The sequence below is a fragment of the Equus caballus genome, chromosome 1, assembly GCF_041296265.1.
Source record: "Equus caballus isolate H_3958 breed thoroughbred chromosome 1, TB-T2T, whole genome shotgun sequence".
Classification (NCBI taxonomy): domain Eukaryota; kingdom Metazoa; phylum Chordata; class Mammalia; order Perissodactyla; family Equidae; genus Equus; species Equus caballus.
The window spans coordinates 189340872-189354370 of record NC_091684.1 but is presented as its reverse complement, the minus strand read 5'-3'; the positions used below and the strand labels follow the sequence as shown (position 1 = coordinate 189354370).

Genomic DNA, 13499 nt, shown 5'->3' with positions numbered 1-13499 from the left:
CCATCCAACTGTGTGACCTTGGGCACATCCCCTTACATGTGCGATCTTCCTGTAAATTAAAGGAATTGGGACAGATGACCCTTGCAGTCCTTTTCAACTCACATTTCATCACCATTATCTCCACCACAGATGTAGAAGAGCTCAGATATTTTGATTACATCCTGGCACCTGGGCTAAGTGCTTTATGTTTGAGGACTCATTTAGTCATCGCAATAGCCCTATGAGGCAAGTATTCTTTTCCCATTCTAAAAATTAGAAAATTTAGGCTCAGAGAGGTTAAGCGATTTGCTCAACACACCAGCTAGAATGTTTATAATTTCCTACTCCAGATTGCTTATTTCTAGTTACCAACGACTAAGTAGAGAACAAGACTAAAACATATTATATGTCCCTGTGTGGTACTTTTCTCTCAAAATTACAGACACCTGAACTATGTCAGCACAACTTAAAAAGAAGAAAAACTAGGAAAAAATTATTGACACCATATTTGTCGTTATAAGTAAAAATTGGTAAAGATCAATTTTTCAATATACTTTTTTTATCAATATACCAGGTTTGACTGTCTAAAGATAAAAATCTTTGCAATTTTTTCTATCACACTTTAAATGTGTATCTGTCATTCAATGCAGTCTCACCACAAGTTCCACATATGCTCTTTAGGGTCAACAACAAAAAGAAACTTTTGAAATAAGTAACGTATCATTTGATTTTCTGACATCTTTTTGACTTTTATTTTTACGTTTGTGGTTCACTTAACAGTTGGGCTTCCAACACATATATCATTTTATTTCACAAAATGAAAGTCTGCTATAGACACCACCCACTTGCCATTGTAATCGGTAGAATTACAGATTACATATACCCTTCTCAAAAGAAAGAGAGGATATACAATTGCCTCCCACGACTGTGATAGCAAGATGGCAGTTACAATTGGTACCTTAAGAAACAATACATAATTGCCATCCACTACACTAACAAAGGGAGAGAGAGAGATTATAGGCACAATAGCCAAAGCAGTAGAGAATAAACAACACTCAGTCCTTATTTTGAGCAGAAGAGAGAGAAGGCAATTTACACTCCGAAGTACCATCTCAGGAGAAATCTTTTGTTGAAGGATGACTCATATTATGTCTTTTACAAGTTCCTTTTGCTCACTCTCCAGAAGAAACAAGAAAAGGTGACTATAAAATCGAAAACCAAAAGGGGCTTAGCCAGCCCACAGGCACCAGGGAAATACAATATGATGACTTCTTTGCCAGTGACATTTATAAATGACTTTATATACAGTGAAGTTTTAGAAAGCAAGACATGAAATTGATATTTCTTTTGGAAGTTTATTTTTTCCTAGGAAATCAGACTTATACCCATAGTCAGTTATCACATATTGGTGGGGATTACAAAATATAGATGGTCTAATCATAATACAGGTGCTGGGCTACGAGCTACTTCAAAGTACAGATTTTGACACTTTTCATCTTCATATTTCTTGCTTATTTTTTATGTTTAATAGAAAGCTTCACCAGGCATATAATTCCTTCCTCCAAATTTATCAGTACTCAAGAAGAATGAGGAGGGCTGATTTTTCTATTTTTACTAATAGAAATACATGCACTTTAAAAATGTGTGCTCTTAAAGAGACAGAGACTGATTAAAGCTCATTTCTGAACTGCTGATTGACAGCTATGGGCCTGGTTGAGCTGGGTTTATATAGACATTTTTATAAAAACAAATAAATACCCACATTTGCTGAGCTTGTTCCTCATTTGGGGAATACAAAACCAAACACTTCTGAGTCCCCTGAACACAAAACCTAGCCAAGCAGGAGCAGACTCAGTATTAGTGTCGCGGAGCTGTGGAAAATTTATCCATACGTGTGCGATCTCAGCAGCATAGCCCATAAAGGGCGCAGTCTGCACAAAATCTGTAGAAGCATGAATTATGCTATAAGGGAACAATATTTTTGAAGTTACAATGTTGTGATGTCTGTAGCAGGACTGGTAGATTGAAAAGGTAGTAAAGGCCCATGAACAGATAGTAACGTTTCTTTTTTACAAAGAAATCCATATAATGGAAGACACCATGGTATAATACATCAAATTCTTAATACTCCAGTGACTATCCTTGTTATAAATTAAACAAGGATCTTTGACACGTTTGTATCCTGCCTTTGCTTCTTGTGTTTAGGGAAAACAAATATACAAACAGGCTGAGGGTTCACTCTTCTTATTGAAAGTGAAGCTCTTTATATATCTAAAAAGAAGAAAACCAACAACAGCAAAATAAATAAAATAAGATTACAAAGCATTTAATTTTCAAGGTCATCATCCTATATTCTGATATTTTCTTCATTGGAAAGATGTGGTGTCAGAATCCAAAATTACAATGTTCACGCCATATAGGTAGTCCCTTTCCCAAAGGAATCAATAATTTCCCCAACGGGTCAGTTTAAATGGTAACAATAATCCCCACCAACACTTATGGAGTACCTACTGTGTACTGGGCACTATTCTAGGTTCTCTACACGTATATACCTCTCACCTAATCCTCACAATAACACTCTAGAGACTGCTACTATTTTGAAAATGAGGAACTAACACTCAAAGAAATTAAGCAACTTTTCCAAGATCAAACAACTGTTAAATTATGGAAGAGGTATTAAGTTAATTTTTCCAGTTCTAAAACTCATCAATCTATCCACACATCATGCTGATTTTCAAAGTTATCCACTCAGGGAAGAAAACCGATTTCAGGTTTGTTCAAGCCAATTTGGGCTATGTGTGGCATTCCCAACATGGTCATTTACGTGGTTGCCCAAACAATGATCATACAGCACCTTTAACATCTATAAGCCAAAGTGTTGATGGGAAAATCAGAGTAGGTTAATGGTATCACACCACTGATTGTTGTCAACACTTCCACCATGATATAACATTTTCCAGTTCTTATTGAAAATAAAAGCAATAGCAATATATCTAAGCATTTGTAATATTATAAAAGCATCATCTAAGACATGAACCGTTATATCTTTGAACGTTCCTTAAGTTAGGACTCACGCAATCAATTCCTTCCATCTGGAGAAAAGATTTAATCCTGAACAACTTTTAAATTATCCTTTATTTAGACACTGAAAGCTGTGTTGTACAATGTTTCTTTCCTTGCTTGGCTGCCTGGAAGCTAAGAACTACCACCCTTTACTCAACTATGTCAGCTTCTTCAGTTCAGGTTTTCCAGTATAATATTTTCTTCCTATTATGAGATTATGAGCATGTAATGAATTAATAGGATGTTCATTCATCTTCACTAGGTTTCCCTTCTAGCCCATTGGTTAAAAAGGTACTGTGCTGGGACAATAGTCCCCCAAGTTCTGACTTCTTAGTTTGGGGTGGATGCTGAGCAGTTATAGTTTCTAAATGCTTAAGTCTAACGTTCAGCTAGGACCTAGAACTATTAACACAGCCCTCTCAGATCAAGAGTCAAATAGTATGTGTTAGGATTGCTGTAGGAATAGTTTCGGTTGAGAACCAAACATCAGAAGCCCACTGTGTTGCTAACCATCTTGTCTCAGGGCCTGGTAAAACAAAAAACTCCAGCAAATTCTAAGTATCAGTCTACACACCACCATCCTTTTATATAAGGAGGCGACAGCCTAAGGGACACTGCCTTTTGGTGTAGCAGAGCGTAGAACATCATCAACTGCCCCTCATACTCATCTTGCTATGGAGGAAATGAGGTCATTCAACTCACTCCCTCAGTGAGGGGCAGGGCAGAGGTACTCTCACAGTTCCCTACTATGTAGGAGGAGGTGGCTTCTTTTTTTTCTTGATTTGCTAAGTTACTAAAGCTGCCAGGAGAGGGGAACCACGCAGGTGAAAGCAAGCAAAGCTGAGAGCAGCCTCCTGGCTAAGATTTACTAGAGACTCTTCAACAAAGAGGAAGTACTGTGGGTGCTCAACAGAGCACGAGGACTCTAGAAGCAAGAGGTCTCTGCTTTCCAATCTTTGGGAGCAAGATAACTTACTATAGAACTGTGCACAGCAAAGCCGAACAGAGCCCCAGAGGATCAACAACGACACTGCAGCTAAGAGTCAGCACATGGACTCTAGTCACTCAGAGAATCAGCGACCAGTTCACATAAGCGCAGCAGTGATCAACAGACAGTGAATAGTAAGCTCACCTCCCACTGATCTGTGACCATGTGCATGCAGATAGCCCTCATGATCCCAAGCCACCCACCCCAACACACATCACAGACTAGTCACATAGCCACATCGTCAGTCTACGGCAGAGATGGGAAAGCAGGTTTAGGAAGAAAGGGAGAGAGTGGGAAAGTAAGCTTGAACCTTGCAGATTTACACCTTCAAGAAACTCCCCCTCATATCCTTCTAGACTATGATGAAGTTGAGACTGATCTTATAAACTGGGAAGTGGCTAAAATTTGGCTACAAAAATAAAGATCGCAGAATTGGGCTGAAATTTAAACTGGAATGACACAAAATATAAGCCAACTTAAGGAAGATTAGGTGATACAAGGCCAAGCACAGTTCTTAGAGAGTTTCAAATAAGAATACTTCACATTTGCACACATCAAAGTGGTGACTATTCAACCAAGCTTCTCCATAACTGTGCCATTTTCCTTTTCTACTTGTGCTTCAAAATTTTTGACTCTTTTCTTATAACTTATGTCTCAGGAGTTTGGATTTAGTTTTTTTTGCCTTTTAATTAAAAGCTGTTTCAAATGACTTTCAGAAGGTCATGATACATAGATAACATTCTGATGTTTATTTATTTTTTATTTTTATGTTTTGGTGAGGAAGATCAGCCCTAAGCTAATATCTGTGGTTAGTCTTCCTCTTTTTGCTTGAGGAAGATTGTCACTGAGCTAACATCTGTGCCAACCTTCTTCTATTTTATATGTGGGATGCCGCCACAGCATGGCTTGATGATCGGTGTGTAGGTCTGCTCTTGGGAGCCAAACCCACAAACCCCAGGCTGCCAAAGCAGAGCATGCGAACTCAACCACTGCACCACTGGGCTGGCTCCCCTGACATTTATTTTGATCAGCAATGACTGATATGATGTGTGACCAGAAAGCACCTATTGAACATATCAATTTACTGCTAAGTTATGCTATTCTGCTATAACTGCGGTCTTAGATGTCATAAGACACTGTATTTATCTTTGAAGTTCTTGAGTTATTGTACTCAAGTATTTAAGAACACATTCTCTGTATTTAGACATATCTGTGTTCAAATACATGTCCTACATCAAACTAGCTGTGTGATTTGGGTAAGATATTTAACCTAAGATTTCGTTTCTTCGTCTGTGATGGGGAAATAATAAGGTTATGTAAAGATCATACACAATAATGACTATGAGAAGTCTAGCACTCTGGACAGTAGCAAGTGCTCAATAAAGTCAACTGTGAGTTACTATTATTTCTGTCATTGAGATAGCAGTGGTCCAAAATGACAGAAAATAGGTTTAAAAAATTCTATACTTGACTGGCTTTAACAGCAGGGAATATAAAACCTAAAACATAACTGGAAGCCAGGAAAAACCTCAGGTCCCTCAGTCTATACTGTGGTTCTCCAGGCCATGCAACTGTGTTTGGGTTGCCCTGTGTTTCTATGTCTTTGGTCCTAGTCTGCAAACTGGGGATGAAATAAAGACCACCATAGGATTAAATGCTACGGTACCTAGGAAGTGACTACCACAGTGCTTGGCACAGAGGAGGTGCTCAGAGTGTGACAGCTGCAATTGTTACCTGTCAGAAAAGATCTCTTTCCCCCAAAATTAGGGGGAATAGGGCTATAAACTGTCTGGATTAAATGTAAATGTGAGGTCTTAATTATTTAAATGTTCAGTGGAAGTCAATTATATTTCCATTAAAATGCAAATGTGCATTTGAATTCCTGCAGGGGTACATTACAAAGAGGAATGGCTGCAGAGTGCAAGGAGAGGAACAGTGGGATCCTTGTGACCAGATAGGAATGAGGCAAAAGAGTGGGAGTGGGTGCTGTATAAACTAGTATGCTTTTTTGAGAAGAAGAAAAAAGTGAAAGAAGTAGAAACTACCAAGGGGGGCCAGCCCCATGGCCAAGTGGTTAAGTTCACACACTCTGCTTTGGCAGCCCAGGTTTCGCCAGTTTGGATCCTGGACACGGACCTAACACCATTCATCAAGCCATGCTGAGGTGGTGCCCCACGCAGCAAAGCCAGAAGGACCTACAACTAGAATGTACATCTATGTACTAGGGAGGCTTTGAGAAGAAGAGAAAAGAAAAAAAGAAGATTGGCAACAGATGTTAGCTCAGGTGCCAACCTTTAAAAACAACAAGAACAACACCAATGAAAAACTACCAAGGATGTACTCCAACAACCTGGGAATTGACAGGGCAGGAGAGGCAGAGAAAAGTCAGTCCCTCTATAGGGAATTAGCTCCTCTGGGAATGCCAGGAGAGGGTGGCTAATTCGGAGGAGAGGCCAAGAAGCCAACCTTGTTGTCACCACAATCCAAAGGTGTAAATTAGAATCATGACCAAGAAAGCTTCAGTTCCTCAGAGAAAGAAACAGGTTGAAGGTGATACACTGTTAAGTTTCTTAGGGAGGCCATAACAAATTACAACAAATTTGGAGGCTTAAAACAAAAGAAATTTATTCTCTCACAGTTTTGGAGGTGAGAAGTCCAAAATTAAAGTGTCAGCCACTCTAGCTCTGGATACTCCCGGAGAGAGCCTTCCTTGACGCTGCCAGCTTCTGGTGGATGTTGGCATTCCTTGGCTTCTGGCCATATCACTCCAAACTCTGCTTCTGTCCACAGTGCCTTCTCCTCCATGTGTGTCTTCTCTTCTGTCTCTTATAAAGAACCTTGTCATTGGCTTCAGGGCCCGCCTGAGTAATCCAGGATAATCTCATCTCAAGATCCTTCAAAGACTCTTTTTCCAAATAAAGTAATATTCACAGGTCCCAGGGATTTGGGTGTGGACATATCTTTTGGGGAGACCAGAATTCAAACCACTACAGTCTACCCTCTGCCTCCACAAATTCATGGCTGTCCCATGCAAAAAATGCATTCAACCCATCCCAACATCCCCCTAAATAACAACCTAGACAGCATTGACTGTATGGATTGTAAAATCTCATCTAAACATCATGAGCTCAAAAGTCCCAAGTCTCATCATCTAAATCAGGGATGGGTGAGACTTTAATTCTGATTCATCCTGGGGCAAAATCCTTCTCCATGGGTGGACCCATGAAGCTTAAAAGCAAGTTATCTGCTTTCAAAACACAATGATGGAAAAGGCAGAGGATGAAAGTTTTAGACATTTCCATTCTAAAAGCAAGAAATTGGAAGGAATTGTTAAAAAAGGGACAATAGGCCCAAAAAATGGAGTCACCTGTGTTAAGCCCATGTCACCAAACTGAGACTTAACACCTTACCTAATTGCAGTTTCAGCCTCTCTCAGGAACGTAATGTTAACCAGTCAGTCTCGAACCTCCTGGTCAGTACTAGTGAGGTAACTGGCCTGAGAGACAGCTACCTTTCTCCAAAGAAAGGCGACCTTGCCTGAAACGATCCACTCGTTGCTGGAATAACTTCCTTGCCCCGCCTCCTTCTTCCTAGAAAAGTCTTCCATTTTGTACAGTTCCTTGGAGCTCCTTTCTGTTTGCTACATGGGATGCTGCCCAATTCATGAATCGTTGAATAAGATCATTAAATTAGGTCGTTAAATTTACTCAGCTGAATTTTGTTTTTTAACAGAATAAAGGGTCACCTATCCCAAGAAAGTCTGAAATGCAGCAGGGGAAATTGCATGAGGTTTCAAGTCCTGAGAAGACTCCCCCGTGATCTAAGGCTCCACTCGTTGGGCCTGCAGCTCTGCCCCTTGGGCTCACAGTTTCTCAGTAGGCCCCTGAGGCAGCTTGGTAGGCCTCTGCGCCTGTGGTGCTAGCCTCTGGGATCACAGCTGTGCCCTTGGAGTCATCCTCCTTTTTCTTAAAGGGTAGCACACGTTTGCAGGCAAGTAGCTCTGTCAACCTGTTTCCTGCCTACAGACAGGAAGTCCAATAGCTTTGCTTTATTTTCTCCTGGCTCTGTCCCTTTCAGTTCAGCCTGGCAATGTATCAGCTGATAAAACATTCTCACAAACCTGGTGGGATGTCAAGGAGATTTACATCATTAGCCAGGGTCCTCCATAGATCTTTCCTGAATAACTCCACCTCTCTTCCTGGCTTCTGCTGAGATTGTTGTGTGAATCCATGAATTATATGCACCTAATCTCTTCAGCCACACCTTTGTCTCCTCCCAGAGAATGCTTTCCTAACAGTGAATCTCCTAACATTAGCATGTTTTGCAATCTGGATAGGCTGCAAATTTCTCAAATCATCAAGTATTGGCAGTTTTTTTGCCTTAACTGTTCCTTCCTCAATTTCTCTCTTTCATCTTACATTTCATTACTGTAATCAGAAGAAGAAACCAGGCATGACCTCGACACCTTGCTTGGAAATCTCCTCAGCCAAATATCCGAGTCCTTCACTTCCAAGTTCTATTTTCATGCAACTTAGACCACAGCTCAGCCGAGTTTCCTTCCCCTTAGATAAAAAGGATCACCTTTCCTCCAGTTTAGAATAACATGTTCCTCATTTCCTTTTGAGGCCTCATCAGAAATGCCTGTAACATTTATATTTCCACCAAGACTCTGCTCATGACAATATATCGTACTCTCTCTTAGATGATAGTTTTCTCATTTATGCTCCTCACTTCCTTTCTCAGCACTCGCTAGAATCCAGGCTTTTTCTATCATGTGCCTCGAAATTCTCCCAGCCTCTCCCCATTACCTAATTCTAAAACCTCTCCCACATTTTCAGGCATTTGTTTCAGCAGTGCCCCACTTCCCGGTACCAAAATCTGTATTAATTTCCGACAGATGCTACAACAAATTATCACAGACTTGATGGATCCAAGCAACAGAATTTTATTCTCTCACAGTTTGGGATGCCAAAAATCCAAAATCAAGGGGTCAGCAAGGGCACACTCCCTCTGGAAGCTCTATAGAAGAAAATCTCCTTGCCTTGTCAAGTGTCTGGTGGCTATCAGCAATCCTTGTCTGCCTGACTTGTGGCTACATTACTCCTATCTTTGTATCCTGCCTCCTCCTCTTCTGTCAGTCAAATCTCCCCTGTGTGTCTCTAATAAGTATACTTATGGAGCTATAAGTGTACTAGTTGCTGGAACAACCACACCCTAATGGTCAGGTCATAGGAAAACAAAGTGGAGCGGGAAGGGAACTTGTAAGTGAAAGGGAAATAGGAACAGCAAACACCTGCCTAAGACACCCAAGCAGCAGGAAAGAGCACCTGGACTTTATTCTAACGTATCCTATCTTTATTCAGTCACTGCTAGTATCACGGACCACAGCAACATTCAGCTGTGCACCTCAGCCAATATGTATGCCCAATATGTGGACATCAGGAAAGGGTGAGAGGGAAAAGAGGACCACAAAGAAGTGAGACTGATCCGAGGAAAGGTCTAGAACTTGGGGGGATGGGTGCAAAGAGACAATGCACATTCTAGCCTCATGCCCTGGGACAGTGGCCAAAAAAAAATGGTGACTGGAGATATTCAAAGAGCTAAAGAAAGGGAACCCACCTGGGCTGACATGCTTTCCTCTTTTCATCATACTGTCTTCAGTTCCTAGCTGAGCACATTTCAGAATCTTCACTGAAAGCTCTGTGAACTAGAACTGCGCTCAAAACTCTGACCAGGCCTATGACAGCCCCCCGTATGACAGCCCCCCGCCTCCTGGCAGACTGCTGAACTCAGCTTCTCAAGGCATTACTGCTCTCCAGCGTCTCTCAGATCAGATTTTTGTGATTTTCACATTATATTCCATGTTTATCTAACTAATGATCTGTGTACCTTCATTGAAAGTTGGAGAATATTACTTTCTGAGGAGGAAAAATAATAAACTCTAAGTGCTAATAAGAAAATTAATATTTAAATGACCTTGAATCTTATAAATACATGTCTTTTTAAATAAAAGAAATCGTTTTCTCCTAGGTCTCTGAAATTTCAGTCTAGTGTGGGTTTATAGAATTTACAAGAAAGCAATAGAACGCAAACTCAGTTAAGGGAACGCAGTCATCCCCCTTAGTATGCAAAGCAAGTACATCAAAACGCAACTCCACAGCAAGATGTAGGAGCAAGGTCACATCTTTGGAAGGCTAGATTAAGACAAATTTCAAAAGCTCTCTCCTTAGCACCTTGCTAAAGAAAATTGCATTGCTTTCTTCTATATTTACTAAAGTCGCTGTGCTTCCTGCCTTTAATGACCAACCTCTTTGACCAGGCTCTGCTGAAATCTCATAAAGATGAACTTCAATTATGAGCGCAGCACAGTGCCAACGTTGCCTAAGCTGACTGCAAACAGCTGTTCTGGATCCAATGCCTAGATGAGGGAGCCACCTCTCTATTTTAGCTCCGTTTTAGGACTGCCCTTGATAGAACTGACCGAAGAGTAAAATGTTCTTTAACATCCTCCTTTTCATCATCTATAATTTTTTTTTTTCAAAGCATATAGAAGGAAGATGAAAAGAGCTGAGGCTTCTAGTCTGTCTGAATTACCCTGAGCACACTGAATGACTTTGGTTAACTGGTTTCTAATGCTTCTGCTGCCTTAGCACAAAATGGGGGCTTCCTCTCTACAGCAGCAGTCCCACAGCACCTGGGGAAAGTGAATGGATGTCCCTGTGAGTATTGTATCAACTGAAAACACAAGATTCATCAGTTTGCAAGGATTAAACGTGTAATGCCAGGTTAAGGCACATGTCCTTATGAAACCAAACTCAGATTCCAAAAGCCTCTGGGTAGAGAATCAGAAACCTTTATTAGGGTTCTTAAACTAAAAAGAAGAAGATGAAAAACTCTGAGCCAATAGACTGTCAAATATTTGCTATCTGTTTAAAATCTGCTGGATTATTTCACGTATCTCCCAGCATTGCTTGCCTGCTGCTGAACGGGTATTTCGGACTCATCTCCTTTCTTTTCACCTGTTACTCCATGATACTGGCCCCTGAAATACAGCAGATCTCTTTGCCAATCCTTTACATTAATTTCTTCACATTGTTGGTTTTTAAAGCTCTTCAAGTAAAAATAACAGCACAAAAGCCATCACCAGTGAAAGAGTAATAATAAATATATAAACAATGGTAAGGTATTAAAGACACCTAGAAATTCATTTTAAAATAGCCTTCTTTAGTAACTTAGTTATCATAACTAAATTTCTATTAATCTGGAGCGGAGTAGATCTCAATGTGTCCTGCTACTAGCCTGTCTTATCATATCAACCCGTGTCCTTTCTGGTGCTGCCTCCTCTGAACATCTCTCCAAACGTCCAAAAACACAGTTACAGTGTTTTCAAAAAGTGCTCCATTGCTATGGGGAAAAAACATTTGTAATAAACTACCCACTTTCTCCAAATATACTTATTTCAAGAGAATGCTGATTAAATTGATACATTGGGTTTATGCCATTGTCTGTGAAGATAAAACAACCTCATTTTCATGAATAGATACTGAAAAGTAAAGGACTGATCTTAGTAGGGAAAAGAAGAGTGTTCTGTACCCCTGTCCTTTTATCTTCCCTGCTCTTAAATATTTTGAGAATTTTGTTAGGTTATTGTGAATTTCAGGGTTGTTTCTGGCTGAAATTTAGGTAACTGTTGAAACGGAGAGAGTTGAAGAAACTTGTAGGCTCATCATTACTTGATGGCAGAACAAACATCATGGAGGACCTCAGAATGCTCAGCTGATCTCCCTTCTATATTTCCTTCTGTGACTGGATTGAAATTGGTACAAGTATTTGTTCTATGAACAGAAATCAGAGAATTTATTTTTTTTCACAACTTTTTATCAGAGTAATCATTGTAACCCCAAAACTACAAGAATTTCCATGATCTATCCAGAGAACATGGCCGCATAGTTTTAATTCTGACTTCTTCTTGGTGATAAGTCTCTAATGTGATAGTTAACTCATATTTATGACACAATCTGACACTAAATGCAGTTATTACCCAAACTCCAATTTCGATTTCAATGGCTCACAAGAACACATCCTTTGAATTCATATTTAAGGATGCAACTCTACATATTTAATCAGCTTGTGAGCAACAGTGAAGTTGGGAATGGAACTCTGGATTCTAGGCCACACAATTATACTTTGAAGACCAATTTGACAATTATAAAGTATGACCAACTAGCTTTTGTAAACTTTGTGAGGATAAAGATAATATGTAACACCTTTGGCCTCTAGTAAATTGCTGAGGCAAACAGCTAAGAGTTTTATTTTTCCCCTTACAGCAGAACTCATATTCTATTCCCAGGTTTCTTTGGTATCTATACAACAACCTATCTACTGTGGCCTCCTACAAAGTCACACACTGTTTCTACAAGGGCTAAAAGATTTTTCAGAGCTGCCCCAGGAAAAGCAATGATACCATAATCCATTTAGTTCTCTCAAGCCTTTTAATTAATGCATTTACGTCTTCTACTTATTTTCTGGATAAACTACAAATGCCTTACAAAAAAATTGAACTGCAAATCTGAAATATATGACCTCAAGAGTTACTGGTTTCTAAGTATTTAACTAACGTCTTCTAATATGTTATAAATGTAGACAAGAGGAAAATGAAAGATTAATTACATTTCCATTATACAAAAGTCTCTTGAAAAATATTCAACACAAAGTACAAGGCTAAATAAATTACTATAAGATAAAATAGAGAATTACAATAATGAATTTTATAAGTAAAGCAAGGAAGGTGGAGAATAGAGTAGATAGATATGTTTTGGACCAGACAACATGACTAGGCGGTCCAACATCTGTGATTTAATGTCAATAGAGCTTTTTTTAAAAATTCTGTACTTCTTCACTGAAAAACAATTTTGAATATGTAAATATATCAACAAAGGAAAGAGCCAGAATGCATAATCCCTTATCAAAAGAAGACACATCTTACAGAAAGAAGATATTTTATGCTTTTCCTAAGAAATGTCCATCTAATTCACATTTTTAAATAATAATTGTTTTCTGTATTAAACAGTAAGGCAATGTTCTAATTAAGTTTGAGCTCAAAGCAAGAAAGTAGGATAGAACAGATATTGGATGAAAATAACTGACTTCTTGTCTTTCAAATTCAAGCAAGGGTCTAATATGAGAGAATCTCCTGGTTTGTCTAAGATCCTTCAGGGACGTATTAAGAGGAGGTGGAGCACTCCAGTGTGACCAGATCAATTTCAGTCTCAACACTGGAATGACTATGGACAAAAGCAAATATGAGAGAAACATACAGAAAATGTCATTTCAAAGACAGAGTATATAACTTCATCTCAAGTAGGAGAATCCAGGTAGCTCAGAGGAAAGAGCTTAAGCCTGCAAACCTCTAATAGCTTTGAGAAATAAAATGTCTTCTTCAAATTTTACAATATTGCATCGACTTGCC

The 13499-nt window shown here is 39.4% G+C and overlaps 1 long non-coding RNA gene across 1 annotated transcript in view; it reads right to left on the bottom strand.

Annotated features, from left to right (window-relative positions):
* Positions 1–704: 704 nt before the first annotated feature.
* LOC138925200 (uncharacterized) overlaps positions 705–13499 on the bottom strand; it is a 121827-nt gene continuing 109032 nt past the window's right edge. Inside the window, exon 4 of the long non-coding RNA XR_011441095.1 lies at positions 705–2250. This is a non-coding gene — a long non-coding RNA (uncharacterized lncRNA). The remainder of the gene's footprint in view (positions 2251–13499) is intronic.